Below are 23,939 nucleotides of genomic sequence, written 5' to 3'. Positions count from 1 at the left end.
TTTGGCAAGATATCTCCCTCCTGAAACAGAAGGGACAGCAAACCATTTATCTTCAAACATCACATTCTTGTTTCCACTACAGCCCTGGAAGCCTTTATTTACAGCATCAGCAAAGAGCAAGGAGCAAGCAACACTTGTCAACACAATTTCTAGGAGAGCTTGGAAGCAGCTGCAGAAACACCTTCCAAAGTCCCTCGCCTCTACTGGCATCCGGAAGGGGCATTTTGTTACCCTCAGAAGAGATTGAGCTCTTGCTCAGGGAGTTAAGTCTGGGCCATGCTATCAGTTTCTGCAACTGTCTGCTGCTTCCTCAGGGTCTTCTCTCTCTGCTGCTCTCCCAGAGGATCCTGCCACTGGTGCTCTGTCCCCGGAAGCCTTGTCACACATTTCAGGAGGCATCCCTGGTTTCTAAAGGCTCTCACCTCCTGCAGCCGGTTTAAACAAAGGCACTGCTTACAGCCCTTCAGCCCCTAGCATTACGAATACAGTCAACATAAATAGCTACACCTCTGGCAACTGTAATAACGCTCTACAGGAATTAAATACTTAGTTTATGGAAGCAGATAAAAAGAACAGAGCCGTTTTTCTATCAGCACAGCCAGGCTTTGATTCCGCTCTGCTGTTGGGTATTCTCAGGAATTTGTCCGGAAGAGCCTCGAACTGAGTGGAGCCCTCAGCACTCCTGCAGCATAAATATTCGCTAACTACAGTTCTTCCCACTGACACAGCACTTACAGCTTAGAGGACAGCCCCCACAAAAATTAAAGAGCTAGAACATGGGAAGTTATTGGCCTGCAGCTGCAAGTAATTCCCTAATGCACAACCTGCTCTGAGTCAGGAGAACACAGGGAAGGACATGTAGAGAAGAACCCTTTCAAACACCAACCGACCAGTAACTGGAAAAGTCTGGAAGAATAAAGTCACTTGGATTCTTCTCAAAACCTAGAGAAAGTCTCCATGTGGGACAGGAGACACTGCCCACGACACAAAGCCCTTGCTCTCCCGACCTCCTCCCATTCCTGCAACCCCATTCCTCTTGCCAGGGCAGCTGGAGCTGGCTCAGTGCCTCAAGGCATCTGTCTGACTCTGACCTGGCCCCAGATAACCCAAACTCAACATCACAACGGTGAGCCGCCACTGCACCAAAAAGTACAGCTTCAGCAAGAACCTGGAGAACACTGCAAAAGTGCATCTCAAACAGCGAGGAGTGCAAAGGAGTCCCTGCAGGGTTAGGCAGAGAGGCCAAGTCCCTGCGGGGATGATTTGCTCCGTACCAAGACCACACTGATTGCTGGGATCATTCTGTACACGCTCTTTAACTACTGCAGGAGGGAGCTTAGAGCTTTGGGCACGTGCCATTCCTTTCTTTACAAGCTAATCAGATGAGGGTGCAGCACACAAACCCCCTTGCCAGGGGTGACGTCTTGCCATCCACCAAGCACCAGGAAGCCACCCAGTGATGCATCACGATCCTCACAAGGGACACATCTCCATACATCCAAGGTGCTGCTGGGTCCCAAGGCACAGCCAGGTGAGACTCCTCTCAGGCACCTGAGGAACAAGCTTATGGACTAGCACTAAACCCTGTCCGTTCCCAGGGATCAGCACAGCTCTCAGGAACAGTCCTAACACAGCACCCCTACTGGAGCCTTGCACTCCTATCCTCGCTCCCAAGAGAACCGACCCAGCAGTTAACAGGCTCGGGTCTTCTGAGCTCCTGATAGGAAATCACGACTCACAGCTACAGAAGTGATCCCTGCGCAAGAACCAACGCTAAATACACACAGATCCCATTGCTCCCTCCTCGGCCCCTAAATGCTCAGAATCTGCGAGACCCCCGCCAGGCTGGGCAAGAAGAAGCTGCCCTTGAAAAGCTGCTGCCCACCACCAGCTGCGGTTGGCCAAGTCACTTGCCTTGCCTTGCCTTGCCTTGCCTTGCCTCTGCCTTGCCCCTGCCTTGCCCCTGCCTTGCCCCTGCCCCGCCCCTGCCCCTGCCTTGCCCCTGCCTTGCCCTGCCTTGCCTTGCTTTGCTTTGCTTTGCAGAGGTGGAAGGTGAGCCATGGAAACCAAGCCAGTGCTCACAGCAGACAAACTCCAAAGACAGAGCTGGCGAAGGCAGTACCGAAATGACATCCAGAGCACATCCTGTCAGTTCAGGGCACTCAAGAGAAAGGCAGTGCCAAAGCCAACATCTGCCTCTTTCCCTAAATGGCTGAACTCTCAGCTCCCACTACAAATGGGGCTTCTGCCAAAACCTGAAGGGCTCTGCAGGATCCTCCCGTTTGGATCGGGACCAGCTTGGCTCCTAGCTGAGGTGGAGATCTGCAGGAACAAACAACGCCGCTACCTCCTGGCCCAGCCTCTGGATCAACAACAGCAGCACTTTCATAACCTGGACGTCTTGAAGACCACCTCCACCAGCTCAAAGTCAGCACATGACACTGAGGAGTCACTGACAGGCAATGAGAGGGCATGGTGGCTTGTCAAGGTCACTGCCACGGTAATAAATCCTTGTCCTCCCTTTCCTCCGGTTTCCATTTCCAAGGAAACAGCTTCTTCCCCACGGGCCTGGAAGCTGCTCCAAATGTTCCTGGTCACACGGCAATTCCCAAAGCACTGCCTCCTCTGTCCCGTTCTGATCTGCAGCTGAGACTTAACCCTAGACACACTGAAGTGACCTGCTGCAGCTTCTGCAGACAGCAACACCTGAAATACAGGCAGCTGATGCTCCACTTAGCAAAGCTTCTGCACAAGCCCTGCAAAGCCATCCTGCTCAGAAAGCTCTTCCAAGACCACTATCCCTCCACCAGCTTCCCAGCCTCTGCAAGCAATTACTTCCTCCGGTCGCTTGTCACCAGGGTTTGATGGTTTCTATGAGGGGGCTCCCAGAAACCACGGGCAATAGGGGCCAAGAAGAGAGCAGCTGCTTCTGGCCAGGGGGTCCGAGGCACCAAGGTCCCACCTCTGGGGGGGCCTCCCCAGCAGATTCACAGGGCAGTGCAAGCCCACAGCTCTTGGTCCAAGCTCAAAGTTACAGGGCCATCGACACACAACACTTTGTGGAAGTCAGTGGCAGGGGATTTTCAGATTCTACGTGTGTGAAAGAGGAGAAAATACTGTCAATTGGAGGAAAGACACCCCCATGCCAGGGGGGAAGGCAGACACGAGCAAGAATCTCAATGGGAAAAGGACTGTCCCATACATAATGGAGTTCATGGAAATCAAGAGACTGATAATGCTGCACAAGACAGCAGGGGAGAGACTCCAGTAGGAGCCTGCTTTGATTCAGCCCTACAGCAAACTGTGTAACAGGAACACGGCCATTTAGGAAAAGTTTCCACTCACAGCTTGGGGACAAGCTACGCGTCATGGCTGTACATCATCACATCTTGATGCAGACAGGACTCAGCCAGAATTCCGGACCTCCTCTTAATGCACCTCAGGAGCTCAAGAACAGGTTAAGCTCATTGTGGAGACACAGTGACTGTAATGAAGCAGGAGCCCTGGAGCACACTCCAGAACCAGCTCTGACACACCACAGGATGCTCTGAATGCTCAGCTGAGCAGCTCCCACTCTCCCCAATATCCCTGCTGCTCTGACACAGTCTCTTGGTCACACCGTGCTGCTGCCAGCTACAGTGGTGTGAAGCCGCACTTGTGCTGGCACTGCTGGCTCTCAGCCTTACGTGGGCTGCAGGAGCAACCAAGAAGAGAACAGCAGCCCCTTCCTCGGAAAACAAAGTTAAAAAAATTCACCCAGTGTAAAAGAAAGAAGAGGTTGGGATTATTCCAGGGTTCACTCCAAGATGAGAAGGGATGTTGCACTGCTCAGACAGCAGGCATTCTTCATCTCAGACCATGCAAATACTCAGAACGCGGGCTCTGGCTGATTGAAGGACATGGGGGTTTTGCTTGCATCACCAGGAAAGTGAGCAGTTTTCTCTACCCATCTGCAGTAGAACTCAAAAAGCCAGTTTAAACCTGCCAGCCTCGTGTCCAGGCTCACAGACAACACTGGAAGGGAGACTCAGATGGGGTATAAATCCAGGGTTTAGGAAGGGATTGCTGTTCCCGTGATTAAACTTGGGCTCAATTTGGCCTGCTTTCCACAGGGCACCATTTCAGTCTTCAGGGCAGTATGTGGACTAACAGTGCACACCACTGTCCTTTCTTTACCCCCATGCGCTATGTGGAAATGTGTCCTGACAGAGAATAACTGGTACCTCTGAACACTGTGAGGACACTCATGAAGTGCCCTTAATTCACAGCCCTTGCAGCAGAGCCCAGCTTGGGGTCGGCTCTTGCTGCTGTTCACAAATGCTTTTTGCAGCAAGCGCCCCCACCCTCACCAGACACCTGATGTCTCCTCTCTTGGCACATCAAGCAGCTGATGTGGGATCTGCCAAGGGACCTCCTTCAGAGAGGAGAAGGAGGAGGAGCAGCAGCAAGGGAGGTTCTCAGCCATCACTTACCATGGGCACAATCGTGAAAATACCATTGCAGAAAGGCATGGAGTCTCCCTGCACCTTTGTCCCCTGGTTCTGGAAGGTGCAGATGGGAAGGGAAGGGTGTTCTCCAAGAGGCGGGACCACCCCGTGCTCCTTAGGAACATCAACCAGCTTGTCCTCTTCCTGCCTCTGCAGCCTGTGCCATGGGAGAGACGAACCAAGCAGGTAATTGAATAAGCAGCAGATCTGCAGAGCCTGTTGTGTCAGTGCACGAGCAGCAAAGCACTTGGGGAGGAATAGCAGCAGCTCAGCAAGGGGCTGACCGTGAGACACAGGCTCCCACACGGATCCCATGACTGCTGTCGTTCCCAGCACAGCAGGGAGTTTTACTCCTCACTGACAAGCTAACAAGAGGTTTCTTAAAGCTGGCAGCCCTCAAGAGAAAGCCTCCTGCACTGGGAGGGGAGAAGCAACTGGGTTTCAGCTGCACGTTACCAGCATCACACTTCTCCCCTTCCCTTTTGCACCCACAGGGATGAGGAGACAGTATCTGCACTGCCTTCCACCAGAGGATCCCAGTGCACTTCCAAAGCAAACCAATGGATTTGGCACCCCATCGCTTCAGTGACAAGAATGGGTTTCTGTGCGTGAAAACAGACGTGCCAAGAGAGGAAGGGACTTTGCCCAGCATCACCCAGTAAAGAAGTCAGGACCAGCATCACCGAATGCAAACCCTACGCTGAGCCTTGAACCACCTCATCTTTTCCCTCATTTTGGCCTCCTCTGCAGAGCCGTGATGCAGTTAACCTCTCCCTTAATTGGCGGTTGCAGCAGAAATCATGCTAGTGTTTAAAGATCACAAGCGGGAGATGAGAGGGGAGCACTGCTGCAGAGCGGTTGCTCCTCCCTTGCACACTGCTGTCCCCCTTCCATGGCCATGAAGAAGCGGCGGGTGACAGCACTGGGGGACCAGGGGAAGGCTCCACGTGCAGCAAATCCAGGCAACGCCGTATGAACGACCATCACCCAGCTAAATCCAAACACAAAGAGAAAGGCAACAGGCAAGGACGTTACTTGCTGCACACACACAGAGCCTCGCGCACATGCTGTGCATGAGGAGGGCTTCCACACACTGGGATGAGCAGCCCTCAACTCAAGCTCCATCAGCAGGCCATAATTACATCCCCAAAAGTGCTGCAGGAGGGAGACCTTCTAATGAGCCACATCTTTTGGGGTCACATCCCAACACAGGCTCCTCCACTGCCTCCTCTCAGGAAAAGGTCCTCTCTCCTCTGAGATCTCAAAAGCTTCTCTGATAGCAGGACAGTCGCCTTGGAGCTATGACCATCCCCAAAACTGCGAGTAAGGAAGAACAAAGCGGCGTGGTCAGAGTCTAGGACAGAGACTGGCACGAGAGCAAACCCCATACGTAAAAAATCCCATAGAAGTTCACTGTGGGGAAAGCTGGTGTCTTCTGAGGGGACAGAGGGCCACCCAGGGTCCAGCCCGAGACAGGCAGGTGGGGAGAGATGCTAAAGAAATGGTCCAGGGAAGTATCACGGCAAGGTCATGAGATTTTCTTCTAGCTCAGTGCGTTTGCACAGAACTCACACACTGTTGTCATTAAAAACAGACAACATGGAAAACTAGTTCTGGCCTTCGAGGCTTTTCTGACCCAATTACGCTCAACTTGATGTGCTCAAAGCCCTTGAAAAGTGCTGCAGTTCAAGGCCGTTTCCTGATCAGCTCTGGGTTCAGACTAACTCCTGTATACCTGCACTCAGCCGAGCCTGAAAAGTCACACAAGGATTCCCCAAGTCACATAAGCTTTTAAGTGTCATTTCCAGTTCATCCCCCCACGCTGTGAGTGTTTCTCTGCTGCCTGAAATGGGAATTTCAAAGCTTCACCAGAGACACCCTTGGAAGAACCGGCCCCATCTCTCACCACCAGGATGACACAGGGTGCTGAAGCCCAAAGCACTCCCAAGTCCTGGCTGCCCTCTCTTCCCTGCAGAGCCCTCCCCCTCCACATCTGCCCAGCCTGTGAGGAAGGGGAGAAACACCTCGTTGGCCCGGAAACCAGGACACTGAAAGGCAATTCCCCAGCCTACAGCAGGACGGCCTCCACCTTCTGGGCCAACCAAGCACTCTACCCTGCGTGAGACTGGAAAAGGAGCCTGCCAGCTTAACAAAGAAGAAACTGCTTGAGTATCACAATGGTTGTGCCACCTGCAGCTCTTCAGTGCTACTGCTCACTGCAGTCCCAGGTACCGAGTGCTGACACCTTTCTCAGCCTTATGGACCCTCTCTAGTGCAGGGATCTCTGAACTCAATAGTTCAGATTTGCGGCTCCCAAACATGAATTTGCTCTCTGAGGCAATCCAGTGATTGCAATCAACCGTCTCTCCTCAAAACATCATCCTCAGCTGTAGCACGGGTAGGACTGGAATGGCAAGGGTTAAGCTCCACGCTGTGCACGGGTTTATGTGCCCTAATCTGTTCAAAAGCCCCCCAACAGCCGTCTGAGGCCATGTGTTACTTTTCCCCTGGGGCATGTATCTTTCTGAGATGAATCTCTCAAACAAACCTCAGCTTCTGCCGCTCCTCCTCTTCCTGATCAACAAAACGCTTCCACTGGAAGTGGGCCGTGATGGCACTCTGATTGTGGATGACCAGGGATCTTTGGTTTGACAGCGTGAGGGAAGTCTTCTCAACTGTCAAGGAGCTCTTGTCAAGCCTGATGTTGACATTTACAGCTGTTCCACAAAGGCTTTTGTGAACATCTTCACCTGGAACAAAGCAAAGGCAAGTTCTCACCTCACTTGCTCATCTCACTTGCTGATGGAAGTAAAAGGAACAGAGCGATCTGCAGGTAACAGAAGAAACAGCTGCAGTTTGGAGCTGCATCAGCAGTTCCCTGGATCAGGGCATTTATCATATTCTGACAGCTGCACACGGTACAGCATGAGGATGTGCTGGCACCACCTTAGGCACCTTATTTGGGGGGGTGTTGGTGGAGATTTATCCCCAAGGTGACAGCATTTACAGTGAGACTTTTCAGATGTGCCCAGGTGCCCTTTGGGCTGCCATTCCACTCACGTCACAGGGAATTCTACATCCAAGTCACTCAGTGACGCTGAGGAGCCCCACCTCAGTCATGGCTTGCCCAGGGTCTCCTGCAGGCAGGAGACGCCCCACTGTCCTGTCGTCCTCATCTCCTGGTCCTGAAATATTGGGCATAGCTCTGATCTCAAAACCCAAGCGGGAGCATTTAAAATGAAATGGAGAAGGGCAGAAAGAACAACGGAAAGTGCAGAGCGGCTTCTGTGCCGAGCTCTGCACTCAGCAAGGTGCTACTGGGCCCTCGGATCTGTCTGCCAACTCCTTCTTTTGCTCCTGCTACTATCACAGCCAAGTGCCCCACCACTGCCAGCACATTCTTCCTTGTCAAACGTGCTGCTGTTACCACTTCACCACTGGAGAAGTGAGTCCCTTCACTAGGGTAAGTGTCCTCTGGAAAGCTGGAGACTCCCAGCACCAGAGCAACACGCACAGCAGCACAGCTATCTCAAAGTGTTTCTCCAAGGTGGTGTTCACAACCTATCTTCAGACACCATTACACCCTCACATTATTGACTCCAGCCCTAGCAGCAGCTTGTTCATAAACCTCACCGCTAAATAACTGCTGCCAACAAGGGGGGTTCTACACAGTCATTCCCAGGCTACAGCAAAGCTCAGAGCACCCTAACGGCTACCGCTGCCACGGTTATTGCTCCTCATGGTCACAAGTCCGCAGCTTGGCCCGGCTCTCAGCAGAGCACCCACTGTACCCATGCAGCACATCACAAGAAGAGGGTCTCTACCTCAAAGGCCTTGCCGGGAACTGTAACACAACAGATCGGGATGAAAAGCAATGACCAGTCAGGAGAGCTCTATGGGACAGGTTCCAGGCTCTTCAGACAGCTCTCTTGCACGCTAAAAGCCATCTCCTTTTCAGTCGGGCTCCTTGCTATGCGTCCTTCTGCAATGGAGCACCCAGAATATTCTCCGTCGCCCCCTGTGCACCGTGCTTAGGAAGATCTGCCTGCCTTGTTACAGGCTGAAATATTCCAGCACAGCAATATCTGGCAGCCAGCATGGAAGCTTTGCTCTACCCAGCGTGGAGGAGCCTTGCAGAAGGGATTCAACAGGACAATGAAGCCATCAGATGATGACAGACGGTGCAGACACCGCGCTGGTTGGAAGGACACAGAGCGTGCACCACGCACTTACCTGTGTCATAGTGAACAATCATGGGACTGGAATAAACACCCGTCTTTGGTGGATGAAATTCCACTGTGACTTCCATCGCTTCTCCAACACCAAGAGTCCCAATGGAGGGATCCACAGAGAAAGGGCTGCAACACAGAGAGAGAGATCAGGACTGTACGGGACATCTGGGCCCTCCCTTAATTTTGCAGTCTAGCTCACTTCAGCTCACTTGTGCAAGCAAGGAGCAAGCAAACCACAGTCAGTAGAAGAAAACCACAACATCCAGGATCAGAAACAGAGCGGGTGACTCTCCCTGCTGAAGGGAACCAGACCTCAGAAGATCCTGTGCTATAACAACACCTCAGCCCCCCATACCCTGCACCCTGTTCTCAGTTCTCAGCTCTTCACCTCTGCACACGTGCAATCCAGTTACTCAGAATTCTACTTTTTTGTGTAGTTCACTTCAAACTTCCGTCATGCTTCCCATTTCTTTATTGCAAAGCGGGACTGACATAGTTCATTGCTGAAGTTCGGGAACTCTTAAAAGCCTTATCCAGGAGCTCTCAACACACGCTCTATCACCTAACAGAGTAGTTGGCAAGTACATTGCAAATAGATGCTAGACTTCACTGGGTGTTTATTGTGGTGGTGACAACTAGGCCTGGAAATCCCAGAAGCAAACTGTACAGTGATCTACAAGTTCCTGCCTATGTAGCTCCACAGGGAAAAGCAGCAGCCTGCTTAAATAGCATCCCAGAAGCCTGCTTAAACAGCCTTGCCAGCCTTTGGCAGAAGCTCCTCTCAGACCCTCGTGTTTCACAGGAGACAAGTTTAAAGTCTTCTTCTGAATCCCGTTTCCTGCAGAAGAAACTGAAGCAGCTCAGGCGCACCAAGTCAGAAGACACAGCAGGTCTTTGCTGCGTTCTTAACCTCAGCTCCTACGCTGAGACCTCTGGGATCAAGCAGCTCGCAACTACCAGCCAACTGAAACAGAAATATCTGCCTTGCAGATGCAGTGTCAAGAACACATTACCCTCTCCAGTTCAGCAAACTGGAAAACCAGTGACTGGCTTCTGAGACCAACAGGAACACGACAGGCTGTCTGCAACACAGTTCACCTCAGGCATTTGATGGGGGGACCACCAGAGTACCATGAACTCGTGGCCTCCCAGAGAACGGGTGTACTTGGCTGATAGTGGTACGTAACCCTTTCAGAAGGTTATTTGTGATCACAAGGGTGCAAACCAGCTACTCAGCTACTTGAGCCCTCTCCAGGAAACGTGGGAGAGAGAGAGCTCCAGAACAAAAGGCCCCCAACCCTTTGCAAATGCACCAGACATTTGCAGCATCTTTCCCCCGCGCCCTCCTTAGCTTTCTGGTTTGGGCTGTAGTCCAGTTCTGAAGACACTGCCGGCTCCTCTCCACTTCAGAGCTCATTCTGCTTAGGCATATTTGGTTCCAGGCACCAGACCAAGCTCACGGGACAACAAAGTCCCTGGACCACACACTGTTATTGCCAGGGCCTCCGTAGCAGTTGCTTTGATCTATGATCTCTGCTTGCTCATACAGACACAGCTGCTGACAAACTCTTCAGTGTCTCTCCCCAGCTCATTGCTTGCCCACTTCTTGATGCTGCCTTTGGGCTCCGTGACCTGAGCCCCTCGAGCTGTCCTCTGCCACGCAGCACCTTGTTCAGCAGTCAAGCTGCCTTCCTACCTTGGCTCTTCCAGTCTAACAGCATCAGACCTGCAAGATGCTGCGTTGGAGACACCACCGCAGTGTAAAACTTGCTTGCAGAGCTTTCTCAAAACACTGTCAGCAATGGCAAACCCCACGGGTCCTGCCCATGCCCAGCACCTCAGCTGCTCTGCCTCCTTGTTGTCACTGTTTACAACTCTAGGACCACGCAACAGCGTTTTGCACAAGAGAGGAGCTCCTTTACCTCAGAGTGGTGATGCTGTAGCAAGCCTCCCGCTTCCCCACGTTGCGCACCAGCAGAGTTTTCTGGGTGCTGAACCTGACTGGACAGTCGGAGAAGTTCAGCTGCTCAGGGAAGTCCAGGGTGGCTCGGGCACCTATTGCTCGGATAGGCACAAAGAACTTCTCCCTCTCTGTGATGATGATAAGCTCATCGAAATAATCCTGCAGGGAAAGAAACAAGCTCAGCACAGTGCGTTTAGCAGCATGCCCATGGCAGAAGAAGAGCTGCTGGTTTCTGTGACTCTCACAGTAGCATTCGATAGCGTACTCGCACTTTCTACCTTCATGGCCTTCCACTACAGACTATTTCACAAACAGGGGCAGTCAGGGACCATGGGGCAGATCCTCTTTAGTTTTCTATAGGCATGCTGCTTGAGGATAGGACAGAGTATTCAACTACATTTAAGCAGCAAACAGAAGATGAGGAAAAGGCCACGCACAGACAGAAGACTCTCAGCCCTGAAGCCAACAGACATTACATTAAATATTCCACCACTGAAGGAGAAAACAGCCTGAAACAGGCAAGAGCCTCCAGCCTATGGGAGCACAACCTTCGCCACCAGGAAAGAGTCTCCCCCAGGCCGAGATCCAGCGCAACCCCACTCAACCCAGGCCAGTTCTTCAAAACCCACACCAGATGCCTGGTTTGGAATCCAGCCCTGCAGGTTCACCCTCCCCTCAAGGCGCCATCTCTCGGGACCTCCAGGCTCACCTTGTTCTCATCAGGTCTGAAAAGGATGCGGTAGGTTGAAGACATGCCCGGTGCTACCTTATAGTCCTCATTACTCGGGCTGATCAACTCGAAGTAAGGAGAGTTCCCCAGGATGACGTTCAGCAGACGAGGAACCTGCAGGAAAGGCACGGAACTATGATTTTGTCGCTTGTGCAAACATGAGAGGGGACCAGGACAGGCCACGTGACATCCTTCCTTACCACCTTTCCAAAGCACTTTTAGCTCTGAAGGCACACGCACGTAACACACAAGGGTGGACTTGAAACCCTTCTGCTGAGCTACATAGCTGCAGGACAGAGGCAGTAGGAACAACATGCCCTGCTCTGAAGGAAGCACTAAGGAGATGCAGTACCTCCAGTCACCTGCACATTCAACAAGCTCAAAGAATATGTTTGCTTCTGCCTGCATACATCCATGCAATCATGCCTCTGGAGAGGGAATGTATTATCTGAAGGCAAACCGGCGTGTGTTAGTTATATGGGGGGAAGGAAGTCGTTTCTGACACACCAGGGTGGAGTGGGGTGGTCAAGCTGCGGTGCTTGTCATGGGGGTGGACCAGCAAGAGAAGGAGATCACAGACACTCTGGCCTTCCTGACAATAAAAGCTTACCTCAAGAGCAAAAGGACGAGCACAGGAAGACAAAAGAACAACCCCAGGAAGAAGCGGATGGCTAAGACAATTTCCAGGGGGCTGCAAAGCGGCAAGGGAGAGCCATAATACAAGGAAAGGCTGGTGCAGAGATGAGAGCGCCCAACGTGCCTGTACGATGGAAAGCCAGACAACCCCGCAGGCTGTGCCTATCAGTTACGGTCCTCAAAGGCACATGCTGCTTTGAGATACGCGACCAGCACTGCCTCACAGTGTGGTTTCATTACTGAAAGCCACCCTGAGCTCTCTGCAGGCTCTTGCTGCCTGCTGACTGCAGCCAGCCCTCTGCCAGTGCAGGAGAGCCACAGTTCCAGGCATCCCTCCTCATAGCCAGGCCTTCCTGCAGGCATCCTGCTGCAAGTGTCTGTCCTCTGGGATACCACAGGCACGGAGACAGCAAACAGGCATTCTCTAGCACACAGGCAGCAACCCCCCCAGCACTCAACCTCATCTCAGAAAGCATAACAAGCAGAGGTTGAACGACAGCCAGCTCCACTCATGAACACATGAGCCTTGGAAAAAATGGAGGCTCATTCTGCACCCCCGACCCAAGCCTGATAGCCCATGGCCAAGGCAGCCCTGAACGCTCTAAACATCCTTTGCTCCCAGCAATGCCCTGGGGCAGCAAGCTCCAGGAGCCCGTTTCCCACTGCAGCCACAAATTCTGGTCACCAAGTCCCTTGGGACAGGAGCCCAGCTGGCAAAGATCTTCAGCAAGAGCCACCCAGGACACCTCTGAGGATGGTCAGGAGCAGCCTGAAGACAGGAAAGCAATTCGACAGCAAGTAGGCAAGAGCAGTAAGCATATAGTGAAGCACTTCCATACTGGAGTCATTACAGAGCACCTATTAGGCTCGATTACACTTTGCCTCTGTTATACTTTGCTGCTAGCTGGAGTTTTAGGGAGCAGACAACCTCAGCTACTGTGCAGGATACATCAGTAGGATTCAGAGGCATGTGGGAAACACGTGAGACACAGCACAATGCTCCTTTTCTCCAGGACATGACCAAAACCCAGCAAAAGGAGAACATAATAAACTCTCTTGGGATTATCATCTCTATCTTTGTGTATTTAAATATGTCAAGGGTTTTCCTTAGAGCTGATCTTCCTTTTACACCAGGGCTGTCCAACGCCTGAGGTCGTACTAGCTTCACAACTAATTCATTTTGGGGAAAATTAACAGTTCACGCACTGCCTCCCCTTCACAAGCCATAGAAATCCCAAGCTGCAGCTGTACCACTCAATTACGTTTTGCTGGGAATGACACCAACATCAATGCAGACGTTGTTTTCCGTTGGGAAGCGTGAATAAAGCAAATTCACTGTTTGCCTCTTTGCTGGTACTTGGCAAAGGCAAACATTCTGAGGCGCTGCACGGATGAGGGAGCAGCTGAAGCCAAAAGACACAGTGGGAATGAAGCAGAGCAGTGGGAAAAGAGAAACTGAGGCCCATTTTAATAAGCAAAGGGCACACCTACAGCAAAGATTGCCCAAAGTCACCGTGAACCACACCACTGGTGTCCCTTGGGCACAGGTATCCATGTTACAACTTCCCAGTATTCTCAAGCTAAATCAGGAATGACACAGAACTCTCTGGGAGTAACTGAGGGACCATACCTTCATCTTTCCTTGCCAAAGGGTCTTCCATGCTCTACCATGTCCCTGCAAAACCTGTGATCTCAGGAGATACTTTGACTTCTCTTGCTGTTCCTCCCCCTACATTAAGCCCTGACAGTGTCACTCCTCTTGTCCCCTTCTTTGTTTCTCCCAACAGGCAGATTTGAGAGATGTGAGGAAGGGGTTAATTCACCTGCACACTTCCACCTCCCCCGCAACCCCTACGTGCCCTCCTCTCGCGCACACATCTTGCTCTTTGTTACGCAACAGGATCTTGAATTACGCCTGTTTCTGACCTTTCTCTGCTTCCAGCACACTTCCTGTTACGTACCAAAAGAATCCCTGTGCGGAAGAAAGTGCTCCGGGACAGGACACTGAACTCAGCCCCTTTCCTCCCTCCTGTCTTTTCCCACCAGCTTGCTCTTGGCACACAAAATCATAGAATAGTTAGGGTTGGAAAGGACTTTAAGATCATCTAGTTCCAACACCCCTGCCATGGGCAGGGACACCCCACACTAAACCATGGCACCCAAGGCCTCATTCAACCTGGCCTTGAACACTGCCAAGGATGGAGCATTCACAACCTCCCTGGGCAACCCATTCCAGTGCCTCACCACCCTCCCAGTAAAGAATTTCTTCCTTAGATCCAATCTAAACTTCCCCTGTTTAAGTTTGAACCCGTTACCCCTTGTCCTGTCACTATAGGCCCTGATGAAGAGTCCCTCCCCAGCATCCTTGTAGGCCCCCTTCAGATACTGGAAGACTGCTATGAGGTCTCCACGCAGCCTTCTCTTCTCCAGGATGAACAGCCCCAACTTTCTCAGCCTGTCTTCATACGGGAGGTGCTCCAGTCCCCTGATCATCCTCGTGGCCCTCCTCTGGACTTGTTCCAACAGTTCCATGTCCTTTTTCTGTTGAGGACACCAGAACTGCGCACAATACTCCAAGTGAGGTCTCACGAGAGCAGAGTAGAGGGGCAGGATCACTTCCTTCGACCTGCTGGTCACGCTCCTTTTGATGCAGCCCAGGACACGGTTGGCTTTCTGGGCTGCGAGCGCACACTGCCGGCTCATGTTATGTTTCTCATCGACCAACACCCCCAAGTCCTTCTCTGCAGGGCTGCTCTGAATCTCTTCTCTGCCCAACCTGTAGCCGTGCCTGGGATTGCTCCGACCCAGGTGTAGGACCTTGCACTTGGCATGGTTAAACTTCATAAGGCTGGCATCAGCCCACCTCACAAGCGTGTCGAGGTCCCTCTGCATGGCATCCCTTCCCTCCGGCCTATCAACCGAACCACACAGCTTGGTGCCATGGGCAACCTTGCTGAGGGCGCACTCAATCCCCCTGTCCATGTCACCGACAAAGATGTTGAACAAGACTGGTCCCAACACCGATCCCTGAGGGACACCACTCCTTACCGGTCTCCAGCCAGACATCGAGCCATTGACCACAACTCTTTGCGTGCGGCCATCCAGCCAGTTCTTTATCCACCGAGTGGTCCACCCATCAAATTGATGTCTCTCCAATTTACAGACAAGGATGTCATGTGGGACAGTGTCAAACGCTTTGCACAAATCCAGGTAGATGACGTCAACTGCTCTGCCCCTGTCCATCAGTTTCGTAGCCCCATCACAGAAGGCCACCAAATTGGTCAGGCAGGATCTGCCCTTAGTGAAGCCATACCGGCTGTCACCAACCACCTCCTTGTTTTTACCGTGCCTTAGCATGCCTTCCAGGAGAATCTGCTCCAAGAGTTTGCCAGGCACAGAGGTGAGACTGACTGGTCTGTAATTCCCCGGGTCATCCATTTTCCCCCTTTTGAAAATGGGGCTTATGTTTCCCTTCTTCCGGTCGTCGGGAACTTCACCTGACTGCCATGATTTTTCAAATTATGATGGACAGTGGCTTAGCAACTTCATTTGCCAGCTCCTTCAGGACCCGCGGATGGATTTCGTCAGGTCCCATGGACTTGTGTACGTTTAGGTTTTTAAGATGGTCTCGAACCAGATCCTCTCCTACAGTGGGCCTAGGGTCTTCATTCTCACAATCCCTGCGTTCGCCTTCCAAGACTTGGGTGGTGCGGTCAGAGACTTTGCCAGTGAAGACCGAGGCAAAGAAGTCATTAAGAACCTCAGCCTTCTCCAAATCCTGGGTAGCCAGTTCTCCCAATATCTTCCGAAGGGGGCCTACGCTGTCCCCAGTCTGTCTTTTACTCGCTACGTACCTATAGAATCCCTTCCTATTATCCTTAACATCCCTAGCCAAGTTCAATTCTAACTGGGCCTTAGCCTTCCTCACCTGGTCCCTAGCTTCCCGGACAGCAGCCCTGTATTCTTCCCAGGCTGCCTGTCCCTCCTTCCACCTTCTATGAGCCTCTTTTTTCCTTTGAATTTTCCTGAGCAGCTCCTTATCCATCCAAGGAGGTCTCCTGGCTCTCCTGCTGCACTTCCTTCTAGTTGGGATGCAACACTCCTGAGCTTGGAGCAGGTGATCCTTGAATAACAACCAAGAGTCTTGGGCCCCCCTGCCCTCTAGGGCTGTATCCCATGGAACCTTACTAAGCAGGCTCCTGAAGAGGCCAAAGTCTGCTTTCTTGAAGTCCAGGGCAGTGAGCTTGCTGCACGCTCTTCTCACTGTCCCGAGGATCTCGAATTCGCCTCACTGGAGCAAATGTTTCCCCAACTGAAATTCAAAAGGTCTCCATTTCCCCCTTTACAGCAGAGAGAACAAAATTGCTGACATTTCTCAACTTTTCCCAGCTCAACTTTCTTAGGAAATCTCAAAAGGATCACAATCTTTCCAGTTCAAGTTGGAGACCTTCAGGAGCACATTACCCTGCCTGTGCCGGCATTCTCCAAAGGGAAAGCACAGCCACGCTGGCTTAGAAACACCTGAGCGGAACTGAACTAAGCTTAGCAGGAACCTCAAGTGGCACCTCAAATGTTGCCCTTCAACTACTCCTGCTTAAGCCAGCCTGTTTCCACTGCTCTTCCAAAACACCCAGCCTGGAGCGCTAATGCCAGGAGTTATAACTTCCTCCAGCACAATGCGGAGAAGACTCAACCCCTGTGCTTTGACAGGGAGTTGCACACAGGTGGCTGAACAGGCTGAGAGAGGAAAACATGCCCTGCCAGAAACAAGGATTAACCAAGGAGCCACCGGGACACCGTGCACACTCGAGGTAAAGCACGACAGCAGGCAAGAACTGCACAGCCCTTGACATTCCCATCAGTGTAGGGCTTTCAAGAGGAAGCATGCTGGCTCAGAAAGCTCCTTTGGGTTAGGTACCACCAGCGCACGGCCAAAACCAGCGGGAGAATCCCCAGCATGGGAACATTTCCCCCATCTTGCAGAATAACGCTGGTGAGACATTTTATTCTGGATGCGCTGTGCTGCGGCAGGTAACTTGCTCTGCTGCACACCACGTGAATTCCACCGCTCTCCTCCTCCAGCCCAGCGTTCAACCTCCACAGCCCAGCACTTACCCTGTCTTTGTTCCTCAGAGCTAGCGGCGCTATGTAGAACTGGTGGGGAACGTAGTTCTCAAACACCACCTCGGATGGGAAAGGCTGGAACAGCCTCTGGTCCAGGTCAACTGCTGAGAACTGCAGATGCAAGACAGAGCAGAGAGAGCTTCAGCTGCTGGGAGAAAGATTAACGAATGAAAATCCCGCACTGATCTCCAGTAAATACAGTCTCTTGGTGAGTCCATCTGCCCAGCTCCCACCAGGAGATGGGAGCTCACCCACCTCTGCTCTCAGCTGAGCCAAGGTTTCTGGACCATCTTGAGCAGCCTCAAGCTAAGAAGCTCTTTTGGAGGCTGTTTCTCCAGGTGGCCTTCTCCAAAAGGCAAAGCAGCGCTCACCTCCAGCACAGCCCTCTGCTAAGGTGCTCACTCAGCTCCAGACACTTGCTGCAACAGCCACGAGCACTCAGGGAGCAAGCAAAACCCAGGAGTTTCCATGAGCCTCCACAGGAAACAATTTGCAGATGAACTTCCCTCTGAGACACAGAGACTGAGTCCCACACATCCCAAATATCTTTTTTGTTGATGTAGAGCCTAGAAACCAGGCGGAAGACACCAGTACCAGGGAGGAAAGGCCAACAAGAAAGTAACAGGGCACTTGGGAAACAGGCAAATGAGGTGAATGCTGAATGGGGATGAAGTTCAGCTCTTCTCCCAGCATTACTGGGCAACTTGAGCTAGACTGCAATTAGCATCCCCTTTCCCCATGAGCCTTAAGTTGATGCTTCACTGTATTCTTTTACTGAGGGTTTATTTAATACCACTGCACAAGCAGCTCTGAAAAATACACACAAAGACCAAAAGCTGACCCAGTAGAGGCATTACTTGGAGATAAATCCTCCCTGCTTGGTCTCCCCTCTCCCAGCTGCACTGCTCCCACTCGAGAGACACAGGTAGGCCTCCTGCTTCTCCACAGAAGCCACGGTCAGGCTGAGGCCAGTAGCTGTAGCACTGCCAGTCACTTGGGCGCCCGTCTTACGTGTTCCCACCTCGCGTGCTGTCTGGGGCAACCCTTAACTGATGTGCTAGAGGTCTCTTGCTGGCAACTTTCTGCTCAACAGCCTACCTCAGCCATCCACCCACCCGGACTGTGTGTTAGACTGAGCAGTCCTGCAAGAAAAGCAGCTTTAAACGTACGTCTAAGAGAACACTGATCCAGGTAAAGCGCATCCACTCCCCTCTGCCCAGGCCGATCCCCCTGGGTATCCAGCAGCCTAAAAACTCAAACACCCCGGAAGGGTACCCACGCCTTCTTCCAACCCAAAGCATTAATGCAATTGGTTTTGTTACAGCTTAAGTAATTGCCACAGGCCCTCAGCCTTCAAAGGCCAGTGCTGCCACCAGTGAGGGAGTCCTGTGACCCCAAGCACATGGCAGCTGACTACACCAAAGCAAGAGGTGGCTGTTTGAGCAGGAGGATGAAAAACAGCAGCTCCTGCCCTTGTGTCCTGCCCCAGCCCTTCCCCAGTAGCCTGCTTTAGCGACGGTAGCTCAACTCCAGCAAAACCCACCACCTGCAGCAGAGGTTCCATGGGCTTGGTGCAGATCAAGACTTCAATGGCTCACTGGAGAAACATGTTTTGCCTTTCCCCCAGCAGAAAGAACTCCACCACCACCAGTTGGAAATGACAACAGGACGTAATCACCAAGCTGCTTGGGTAAGCTGGAGGCAAGCCTGCCACAGGCACGCGCCTTCTTCAAATGTCAGTCACATCGAACAGCAAGGAAAAGGGCAGGGAAAGGCTACCTTTTGATGGGAGACTTCACCCATGTCCCGAAGCTGGGTTGTCCGCGGCCACCACATCTCCCGAGGGCCGGCCAGCCTCTGCTTGGTGGGGAGAGACTCTTCTGCCTCTCCGAGCAGCTTCGGATTACGAGATGCTACCACTCTGCTCTGGAATCTATCCACCCTTCTGGAGGACCTCATGGGCCGGGGGGTCTTGCCACTGGCCATGTCGCAGAGGTCACCTGGAAGAAGCAACAGTTGGACAACCCACAACCACAGAACCTTAAAACCCTGGACCCATGGAACCCCGCAACCTTAGGGAAGGGCCCTTAAAACTCACCCAGTTCCAACCCCCTGCCACGGGCAGGGACACCTTCCACTAGAGCAGGTTGCTCCAAGCCCCTGTGTCCCACCTGGCCTTGAACCCTGCCAGGGATGGGGCAGCCACAGCATCTCTGCGCAACCTGTGCCAGCGCCTCGCCATTCCTGGCACACCCAAAGGATACAGCTGTGTCTCCAGCCTTTGGCATCCTTCCTAAGCGGAGAACACAGGGCCTCCCCACCCTCACTCGTGGTTAGACCGTATTTAGGCTCCATTCGTAGACTAAAACCCCACAACAAACAGCCCCTGAGCCAAAACACCCTTTTGCTGTGGGGGCAGTCCCACGAGCCACAGAGACACACCAGGGGCTGCTGGCACTTCTCACCCTTTCTGCAAGGAGCCTGCTGATGTTTCTCACTAACTCAGCACAGAGTTCAAGACTCGGATTAAGAACTATAGTTTCTCAAGGCTACTTTGCCTCGTTTAAGTTACAAAGATTATCTGGCAAAAACGGCTCCGTCCAGGCCTGAAATCACCCCACTGCCCAAGAGCATTCCTCCATGCAGAAGGACGCCCTAATTTTCACTTGTTAACACCCAAACTCGAGGCTCCCTACAGGCATTCCAGGCTGCCACAGCAGGAAAAAAGCAGGACACCATCAAAGGCGCATGCGCAATTAGCTCAAATCTAAGTACAATCCAGGATGATATTCCCTCCTGCTTCCCCGTGTTCCACAGCACCTCTGTTGTGCGCACTTGCTGTACCCAGCAAGACAGCATCTAGGCAAAGATGGCCGTTCCCTGCCCCTCGACTGCTCCCCACACCCCGCAAGAGAGGCAATCACTTCATTCCTTTACTCCTCAGACAGCTACAGCACTGCACGTGGCTGTGGCTGTGGCCACGGGCCCTTCCCAGCTTCAGGAAACAAGGCTACTGTTTCCCTGTTTCCTTTTGGTTTTGCAAGAAACACCAGAGCTCTGCACTTTCCTAGGGACAGGAGGACCTGCTGCAGCAAGAGCTGGGATTTAAAGCTGGAAAGAACTCCTTTTCAGGGGAGAAACCTCATGGGGATGATCCAACATTAATCTGGATTTCAGTGGTTTATTACCGGGCCTTAAGAACAACTGGCTTATCCGTTCCAATTCTCCAACCTGTGATTTCACTTCACTTGAAACGAATCCTGTCGTCACCCCCACAACGCTTATTTCCAGAGGGCTTCCAACCTCCACACCCCAGCCAGCCCAGCAGCTTCCCCCCGAGCCCTGGAGCAAGGCTCTTCCACAGCCCCAGAGCCCGCAGGGACCAGCCTCCCGGAGGAGCAGGAAAGGAGCACAACAGAGCAAGCGGGCACATCTCCCTGCAGGGGCAGGACAAACCAGCAACCAGGACACAGCACCCCTCCAGCCCACCACCCCGTGGCTCCCTGCTCCCCACCTCAGGCAGCCAAGGCTCCCTTTGCTGCAGGACCTACAGCTGAGCTCCAAGTCTCTCCCATCCCTGCAAGCTGCACGGCACTTTCAGAGCCCGGTCAAGCCCTTCTACCTGCCCAGACCTGCTCTTAGCCCAGGGATGTTTAAATCCTGCCGGGTAGCACACAGCTGCCCCATCCCTGCTGCCAACGGAGCTGCCTCCTCCCTGCCCAGGGCCAGACGCTACCTGAGCACGGGTGATTCACGCTTCTCCTGGAGGATTCCTCCGTGCAGGGCCCAGTCTTGGCTCCTGAATGCCCTCGCGCTGCTCGGCAGCTGTGGGCAGCTGGAGGGACAGGAGTCGCCCAGGGACGCCTCGGTGTGGCTCTTGCCCACCAGCACAGCAGGTAACTGCTGCTGGGCTGCCAGCAGCCAGTGCAACCTGGGCAGCAAAGGACAGGGCTGGGACCTGGGCTGCCCAGCCCCTCTCCTCAACGCTCTGGCTTTGCCAGGTAGGGCAGGGTTTCACCAGTGCCTCGAGGAAGCAGAGCTCAGAGCCTGACAGTAGCTCAAGCCTGCTCCTGTCTCAGCGGCTGAGCAACTCCTGCTCTGACTGGGCCACGGCTGCTGCTCGCATTTAACAGCAGCAGCTCCCCTCTACGTCACAATAGGCGAGGTCCGCACGCCCCGTAAAGAAGGTGCTCACCCCCCCGCACCACTTCCACACCAAGGCCGCCACCGCTTGTGGCTCTGGGATTTCTCCAGCTCCAGGCTGGAGTGGAGACCGTGCTTCCCGCCTTGAGCTCTCTCAGTACCACTGTTGGCCGCCTTGTCTCTCCTCTGCTGCGTTCCACGGCCATTGCAGGGTCTTGCTGAAGTCACGGCCTTGCAGATCCCTGCAGCCCCCCTACGCCTTCAATGTCTCCCCCGCAGGGAAGGGCTGCAGCAGGACTAAAGCGCACCTTACAGCAGCATTTGTTCACGCTCCGTGAGCTTCAGATACATTGGTTTATACACTGCGGATGAGCCAATAATTTCTCTGCTTCAGGACTAAAGGAAAAAGCTTCCACACTGACTACAAAGCAACCATTTAATTCCCGTTTTGCTCGCCCAGGAGTTGCCCAGTCACACCAGGGCCATGGCCAGGCTGCCTTTGGGGTGACCCCTCTTGCTGCCCCTGCTGAGCACCCAGCGACGAGTTTGTACCCCTTAAGCCTGCGCACACGGGCACATGCACCAGCCAAGGCCACCCAACTTCCCGTGGCATCTCAGCTGCCAGGAGCTTCACACGTTTTCAGCGCAGCGTTTGCCAGAAACAAAAGCTTCCCGTGAGACTCTCGGCCACAGGCAAAGCAAATCCTCACATCTGCTTGGTGGGGAGCGTGGAGCCCTCCATTTGAAACCAACACTCATCATCTGGGCGTTTACAACCCACTCAGGGAGAATATGAGCCCCGAGTGCTAACTGGCTCTCCAGGCAGCCAGCCTGTGGAAACACTCCGAAACATGTCCCGCACGACTGTCCAGCCACGAATCCAGGTGGAAACTGGAGAGCTCAGGCAAAGACACCTCAGGTGCGACACCCTTGTGTGCTGAAGGCACCGAGACAGAAGCTCTGTAAGTAAAGGGAACTGGATGGCGGGTGATGCTTCCCGTCTCAAAGGCAGACCTTGGAGACAGAGATGTCAAGGTGTGACCCATGGAGCGTCTCACCCTTAAGCTGAGGTGCACTCACAGGGCTGCCACCTCGTGCTCCTTCCCGCAGCTCCAGCACCTCGAAAGCAATGCTAGAGCCTTCCCTGCTCCGTGCACAAGTGACTCCTGACCGCTGCAGGCAACTAGGACAGCTGGGGGGACGCTCCCTGCCCCTGCTCACAGGACTTGCCAGAGCAGCCTCAGGGGCTTGGCAAGAGAAACCGCTGGCCGCAAAGCATCTTCCTGGAGCTGCATGGTAGAAGCGGCACGAAACCCCCGCGAGGCTTGCAGGCACCTCAGCACCCAGCGCTCAACCTGATGCTGGACCTCAGCCGGCTCTCAAGCTCCACAGCCCTGCTCCACACTCAGCTCTGTTCCTCCTGCTGAACTCACCATCTCTTTTTCCAGCCCAAACCCTTCTGCCCTCCCAGACAGGAGGAGGGGGCCAAAGCCATTCCTTAGTCCTGCTTGCCAGCCCAGACAAGCTCACTTCCACATCTCCTGCACTGCTGCGTGGAGGAATCAAGTGAGAAACAGCCTGATCTGCAGGCGAGCCCTGGCTGGGAGACTCTGCTCTAACAAAGTCTTTCAGCTAATGCCTATTTCATGTGCAACACAAGCAGTCTCTGGAGGGGGAATCAAGGCCAGGAGCGTCTTCAAAGTGAAGGAAAGAAATGTGTTTCATCATGTGCCCTACAGCTACTGCAGAGACCCCTTGCTGCAGGCGAGGCAGAAAAGAAGGGTCTGCGCAGGATCGCCCTGCTCCAGGGGACTGGGTTTGGCCACGAGCTACATTAGGGGTAAATAAAAGCCCCTTCACCTCTTCTCTTTAGGGCAGTACCATGAACCTCTGACACTGCCTGGCCCATGATACGGGCTACGGCCATACAGCCCAAGTATCTGCAGGCAGCTCAGTCATGAGAGACCTGGGAAAGTCAGAAGGCTCCACAGCGCAAGCACGGGCACAGAGGGGCCCTTCAGAGCCCCTGAGCTTGGCAAAAGCTGTGCTGAGGAAGAAGCTGATCTGAGCACTTCCATGTGGCCCTAAAGCATCCAAACCCCTTCGTGCACATGTCCAGCAGCTTCCCTCTGCCAAATAAAAGTCAACAGCTCTCTGATGATGCTGTGCTGAAAAAGGCAGGAAATTAAGAACAAACCGCAAGAGTTCTTAATGGAAACTCAGCACAAAAAACAAGGGAATTTCCACGCAAAGGCACAGCTTTATGTCCGTACAGATCCTGTGGCTGTCACTGTGCCACATGCCAGCGCTCAGGGCTCTTACTTCAAGCGACCCTTGTGCACAAGCAGCAGCACCAGCCCTTGAGTTATCCTCCACGCTTAGAGGCCGGGGTCTATCAGCACACCGCACTACAACACTACACCCAGTATTTTGGGTAGGAGCAACGTCTGGGGACTGAATCTTGCTTCAGCACACACAAATCCTCTTCCCTCTTCCTTCCACGCAGATAAACCGCCTTTCAGTAACTGGTTGATTTGCCTCTCTACTGCACTTGGCTGGAAGAGCAAGGCAGGAGATCTCTGAAAAGTGAGACTCAGGATGCTATTGAACATTTTTGTTCAGTT

The sequence above is a fragment of the Psittacula echo genome (genome assembly GCF_963264785.1).
Source record: "Psittacula echo genome assembly, contig: SCAFFOLD_59, whole genome shotgun sequence".
NCBI classification, from domain to species: domain Eukaryota; kingdom Metazoa; phylum Chordata; class Aves; order Psittaciformes; family Psittacidae; genus Psittacula; species Psittacula echo.
Note: the sequence above shows the minus strand (reverse complement) of the source record.